Raw genomic sequence first — 7,350 nt, forward strand, 5'->3', positions numbered from 1 at the left:
TACGATACGCAGTGAATTCATGATAAAATAATCGCTCGGAAATTATAATCTTGGAATAAAAACAAGAAAAATTGCAAATGTCACTTTGTAAATCTTTTATTTAGAAATGTTTAATAAATATGGTAGATACTTCATAGATATGTATACTAATCCACAAAGGGTGGTATAGAAATCGTAACTTCATTCTTAAAGAAAGTAAAAAATAAATGTTACATTCAAATGTAGGAAAAATGAATATTATAGTGCTAATAAGTGCCCACCATACGAATAAGATACGAGGAGCTCGTGTTTAACGGGATTTTATACAGATTTATATAGAATCAGATCGACAAATCGTTTGAAAAGTTACTTCTCTAGACTAACACCTCTTATCTAAATATATTTTTTACCGAACTATACACAACAACTTATTTTTTTGTATTGCTTGAGCAAATAGTTCGGCCGTCACGAACAAATGTGGGTGTCGTTTTTACGAAGTTCCAAGGAAATTCCACATGGAAAATTGATTAAATTGTATTAAATGTGCGAGGAATATGTAAATTAAAATTCCCCAATGCCTAAGTAAATGCGCTTTTGCTTTATTTTAATAAAAATTGGATTTGAATAAAAAAGACCACCATTTGGTAGGTAAATTAAGACTCCGATATGGGCGATTGACCACCAAACGGGGGTTAAATGACTATTTGGGGGTGTGTGCTTATTTGAAAACAACTCATGAAAAAATCCTCTTGAAAAAATGTCTTTTTCTGCGCAATTGCAATCAAAGTTCTGAAAGTTTTTGGGTTATGTTTGACAGTTAGAACAGTTACTCCTTGAATGAAATGACAAAGGAGTCCATTTCCGTTTAACACGATAATAGGTCGGTAATTATTCAGCACAATTTGAAGTAGTCATACTCAGTCATGCCTCTCTGCACCTCACCGTATGGTCAGATAATCAAACAATGGAATAACATGTTTTGCTATGGAACGCTGCCTTATGTGGAGAACTTTCATTATATGCTGGTACTTTGTCATTATATGATGGTATTTTGTCATTATATGCTGGTACTTTGTCATTATATGATTGTATTTTGTCATTATATGATGGTATTTTGTCATTATATGATAGTATTTTGTCATTATATGATAGTATTTTGTCATTATATGATGGTATTTTGTCTTTATATGATGGTATTTTGTCATTATATGACGGTATTTTGTCATTATATGCTGGTACTTTGTCATTATATGATGGTGTATTGTCATTATATAATGGTATTTTGTCATGATATGATGGTATTTTGTCATTATATGATGGTATTTTGTCATTATATGATGGTATTTTGTCTTTATATGATGGTATTTTGTCTTTATATGACACTGCATGAAAAGTCGCGTTTAATATAATTTAATAAATTCGTTTACTCCAGTAAATTTCTTGTATTAAATTTAATTTATGTATAACGGTACATTTTACATGAGATATATTGTGATATAATTAAGTACAGTTTTCAAATAAGAATAATCATATTTAATGCAAAATACGTCGAGAATAATATAGTTTAATTGAGAAAATTATACGTTTCGTTTTAGAATATCGACATGTAAAAGTAAATATGCTTATACTTAAAGTTTAAGTACATTTTTGGTATTTTGAATATGTCATAAATAATTCTTTATACCTAATGTAAACTTATGTTGAAACATTTATGAAAAAAAAATATTTAGGCACCCTATTTATTTTAATTTATTCATTTCTCATATTTATTTATTTAACCCTTATGTAGATTTTTCAAAACTGTGGAATATAACTTAGTTTTTTCGCTATCGACTACTACTGTAGTACAATTACAACGGGATCGAAGTCGGGCTCGAAAAGCAATTAATTTAAACACAACACACCGCGCCGAAATTCAATTTTTTGGAGGGTTCCACGCAGCCATGTTGAACTTGATCATGATGCTGTAGGGGAGGAAGGGGCGAAAGAGAGTGTCGCGAAAAGGAGAAGCATGATTAAGTTTGGATGGAGTTTCTGTTTTAACAGAAGATGAAGACATTTATATGTACCGTCACAGTACGACCCTGTTTACTGGTTTAGTGGTAGGAACAATGTATAAAATTTTATCACGTGTCCTTGAATGAATAATTGCCTCTGCTACTGGTAATGTTACTGTTCTTTAGTCTGGGCTCTACGCATAAAATGCCTGGCAGTAAAAACGTTTGGGCAAGCGCTATTTACATTTTGAAATAATTATTTAACACTTTTAATCATCTCTCTTAAAGATGGATTTTAACCAGAATTTTCTCGTTTGGGATTGGTTTCAGAATTTTTGTCATTAAAGTGTTCTTCTGTTCAGCATTGTGTTGTACAATGTAATGAAATATTTATTCATTTCTTAATGCATACTCAAGAATATATTCAGCACTTATTTTGATTATTTAAATAGTTGCAGTGTGGACTGTGCCTGAGAATTCCCCACAGCGCCGGCTATGTAGACAGCTTGTGAAAATGGTGAGAACCATGCAGCTCAAATTTTCAATTAATACAAATAAACTAACAATGTTTTTATTAACTTGTATCTTTTAGCATAGCGAAGACTATAAAAAATATTGCAACAACTTGAAATGCTATATACCAAGTAAACAAGACAAGGTTTATATTCTTATTTTCCTTATCCTAAAAATACAATAGCAATGGATTCTGAGCTATGCATAATTTTTTTACGTTAAATACTTAAGCATGAATTATTAAAAATAGCTATCATATTCTATGATGCACAATTATGCATGCATTATTTACAGGAATCCAAATGCTCACAAGAAATGACAAAAGCAGCATGAAGATTAACACAAAGGTGAGATTTCTTAAATTTTCTGATAAGATCAATAAAATCACATGAAAATTTTTTTAGCTCACCTGAGCCATTTTAAGACCCGAGCGAGTTTTTTGATCTGCGTCTGGTATTCGTCTGTCTGCAAGATACATCTTTTCTTTCAGAAATTGTGCCAGAAAAGTTTGAAGTAGCTATGGGAATGATCAACATTGAACTTGCTGAGCCTTCCTTCTGAAAGTGACTTGACCAGATATTTGGTACCTAGTATGAGGTATGAACTAATTATTTGTTGTACGACTTATTGTGTATGAGATTGCCACCATTTAATGGAACTTTGCATTTGCCGTCCACTTTAAAAACCTGCTATCTACAGTGTAAGTTGTTAATATATTTTACTTTATGTTAAATCACTTTCTCATTATCCCAATAACTTGCATGTTTTAACATTGAAAAATGCTGTAGATGCTAACCTTTGCATTTTTGTTTACTCTTAAATTCCATGTCTTCCGAGTATGTACATCCATTTCATATCATGTTTTGTCTTCTCTAAATTTAATCTAATACATATCATAATATGTACTAGATCACAAAGTTTAAGGATTTTATTATTGTATGAATGTTATCTACTTGCTCTAATCATAAATACATCTGTTTGTATGTTTTTTCTATGAGATGCCATACCTGCTTTTAATTTTTCATATTTTTTTTATCCATAGTATCTTTCTGCTACATTAAATAAAATATTGTGGAGGAACACGAAGAAAAGGGTTGCGCATCTCAGCATATTCAATGTCAAGCAGGTAAATACATTGGTAAATTGCTAAAAAAAAGATGGCAAAAAGTCACCAGTCCCCAATTTACATGTACTTCCACAAAATCTGTAGCTTGCTGCTGTGAAACTATATATACGTGTGTCTTAATATGTTAAATGCTGTACATGCTATTCTTTGCATTTTCGTAAACTTTGTAAATCTTCAAATTCCATGTGCTCGGACTACGGTAACATTATGTATGTTTCATATTATATTTTGTCGTCTATAGATTTGATCTATACATATAATTATATGTTTTTTTAAATGCAATTCACTTAACTAGATGACACAGAGAATTTTTTTCATTGTGTAAAATGTTATCTTCTTGCTTTAGTCATGTTAGTCATAAGTATACCCTGTTTGTATATTTTTTCTCTTTTTTTGTATATTCTTTCTACGGAGAGCCATACCTGTTATTAATTTTTCACATTTTGTTTGTGACAGCTTTTTACCATATCCTTAGTATCTTGCTACTAAATGAAAGAATTATTGTGGAGGAGCAGAGAAAAGGGCACCTCAACATGTTCAAGGTCAAGCAGGTAAGCATAGTGGTAAAATGCTTCAAAAAAAAAAGATGGCGAAAAAATCATTAGTCCCCAATTTACATGTATAACAACATTAGCTTCAAAATCTGTAGCTTGCTGGCCTGAAATTATAGATAATTATCTGTCTTTATTACCCAGACTTGAAAAAATGGCATATCTTTTGTGGTCTTCTGTAAATTTTTTGATTAAGCAAAATTGAGCTGTGTTTCCTCTATGTCAATTGATAATTTAACAATCAACTCAGATTTTGTGTACTATTTAATATATGCAATTGCATAAATCTGGAAGCACACATATAATATGTATATATAGGCAAATGGGTATTTATTTTTATGTTTGTTGCAGAAATTAGGAGCTAGATTTGCTTCTCCAGAGCTGAAAACTTCTTGGCATGAAGAGAAGAAAAAGCAAAAAGAAGCAGTTTTAAATATTGGTTACGTCTTCATAGTACAAAAAATGATTCTAAAGATAATACTATCTATGAAATTAGAAAACTGAAGTTGCGTTCTGATGACTGTGAGAAATAAAGTCTTCAAAGAACAGGACACCAAAAGTGCCACTTTCAAATCAAAGCACTCTAAAAGGCAGAGCATAAGAAGAACTAGGACAAATAAAGAATCTAAAAGAGTCAAACCTTTGGATGTAGTAATTGAACAGAGATGGGCTATTAGAGATGAAATATCTAAGTTGTTACTGTTTTACACAAATGTGATGCATTTTATACTTATCTTTAATTGACACATTCAATGTTAGATAAGAAAAATATACCTAGTGTTGTATTTTTGACAGTGAAAGTTTTTTCTGATGCTTGATTACAGATTAAAATTGTTATGTTTTTATTGTTTAAACATTTATTGGTTTGTTATGTAATCTGCAATCACATACATTTTAATTTTGATTTATATATTACATATATGTACAAGTCTAACTTAAATAATAAGTGCATGGACATTATTGTGGGAAAAAATAAGACAATCAAGGGTAGTCTGAAAGAGCTGTGCTGGCAGTAAGTTGCAGATCTTGATAACCAAGTAAGAGAAGGGTGGTGTCTCTGACCGATCCTTTTGCTGTTGCTTGTGGGCGAGTGAGGCTTCTCTGTCAGTGGCTTAGTGAGTCATAGATGTAAAAAGTACACTAAGCAGATGAGGTAGAGACATTTCTGAGTAAAAAGGGGGTGAATTGCAAGAGTAAAATATTAATTTGTTTCCTTCCATTTGAAGTAAGAGAGTTTATGAGTTATGGAATTGTAATTAAGGCTTAAAAAATTTGTTAAATATACTTGTACACATGTTTATACAGGACTTTTATATGTGCATGTTTCAGAGCTCATTCTTGATATTTTAAGGCAAAGTTAAAAATATCACTATTGAAATGTCTTGCATTCCAATGTAAAGTTGATTTAATGAGGATGTGTTAAATTACAACCATCAAGCAATAAACCTAGCAGTTGGAGCAGAAATGAGCTACATGTATTGCAAGCAAATTTAAGCTGCTATTGTTTTGTGTAATTGTGATACTTTTTCCTTAATTTGAATTGACATAACCAAATGATATAAAAGATTTTTTGGGGTGTTGTATTTTTCACAGTCAACATTAAGTATTTAACAAGTTGAACTTGAATAATTAGTGCATGGACATCCATTGTGGAAATACTTGGGGAACAATATAAGGGTGGTCTGAAAGAGCTTTGCTGGCAGTAAATTGCAGATCTTGATACCCAAGTAAGAGAAGGGTGGTGTCTCTGACCGATCCTTTTGCTGTTGCTTGTGGGCGAGTGAGGCTTCTCTGTCAGTGGCTTAGTGTGTCTTATTAAATGTACATGTAAAAAGAATGGACAACTTTTATTGGCAACTTTTATTCTTTTTATGCAAAGTATGATATAATTTATTGTGGGAAATTAAAAAGCCATTTACAACCCATACAGCAGTTTTAATAGGGGCAGTTTCAGTCAGATTTTGCAGTCTATTGGACTCCAGAATGACCACATTTTTGACCTGTTGTGTTCTGATTTATTGCGGATTTGAATTTTACATACAATTCTATTCTTATATTAAATTATTTTTAATAACTTCAGTATATTACTTACAACTAGTATGTAAAAATTTATTCCATTATAATTGAGGTACAATCATGATTGTAAACTTTTAAATTCTGACTTTTAGGCAAAAATTTGAAATATCTTGTACTTTGTTAGAACTCATTGTTTGTACGCTATTGAGATAACATCTAATAAAATTGAATGAGAAATGGATTTGTGTATGATTGTAAAATACTTGCCAAAACCCCACAATTGTAAACGGTACAAATTATTGATGGAATAAATATAAAATAAAAATATTATGCAATAATATAATAATATCAAATTTCATCAAATACAACCTTAAATCTTAATGATATGGGAAGGTTTAATCCGTACATTTTCATCACATATATAGCGGAGCGAATAGTGGGGAAAATATTTCACTTGCGGATACAAGCACCAAATTTTGCATGAAGGTTCTTTGACTATTACTGAAATAAGAAATGTCGTTGGCCATTCAAGTTTCGGCCATTTTCAAGATGGCCGCCACTTATTTCAAAATGGCGCCTTTTTTCATAATTTTTCCTAATATTTTTATCCTTCCTCGGTAATACTTTTATTTTTTTCTAAAATAATAAAAGGGAGCTTGGTATATGATATAATTTGAGCTCCATTTTATATATACATACACTGCGCATGCGCTTAAATGCAAAGAAAAGCTGTTTAAGGACATAACTGAATTAATCTTCTGAAACGTGTATAGCTGCATAAAGCAATGTAAGGTAATCCGGACCTAAAGCAGTTGAAGTTGTATTACACAACATTTTAGTAGTTCTTGACATGATGCAGCAATTGCTGGCAAGAATGTACTGAGTGGGGGCACAAAATCCGCGTTCTTTTTACTCAAACTTTACTGGAAGGTGAGGGTAAAGTTAGCCACTTGCATACAAGTAGTTACTGACCCCATAAATGAACAACATGCAATCCAGTTCTCCAAGTCTGCTCTACAAGAGCAGCTCTTTAGGGAGGGGATCAAGGCAAGCGTCATTAACGCTATTCGCATTGCTGATTGTACATGATGACAACAAATTCTTCCAGTGCATTGATTAAAGGTTTGACAAATTGTCACAAGGGGTGCTTCAGAATTGGATTTGGATA

At 31.6% G+C, this 7,350-nt stretch overlaps 1 long non-coding RNA gene across 1 annotated transcript; it reads left to right on the forward strand.

Annotated features, from left to right (window-relative positions):
- Positions 1–2,351: 2,351 nt before the first annotated feature.
- Positions 2,352–3,067, forward strand: LOC134271280 (uncharacterized). The gene is made up of 3 exons (XR_009992994.1): positions 2,352–2,493; positions 2,784–2,836; positions 2,980–3,067. It is a non-coding gene; the product is annotated as an uncharacterized LOC134271280 (long non-coding RNA).
- Positions 3,068–7,350: the final 4,283 nt, after the last annotated feature.

Source organism: Saccostrea cucullata, unplaced genomic scaffold, assembly GCF_032062105.1.
Source record: "Saccostrea cucullata isolate Sc308-1 unplaced genomic scaffold, CSIRO_AGI_Scuc_v1 ctg8425, whole genome shotgun sequence".
NCBI classification, from domain to species: Eukaryota; Metazoa; Mollusca; class Bivalvia; order Ostreida; family Ostreidae; genus Saccostrea; species Saccostrea cuccullata.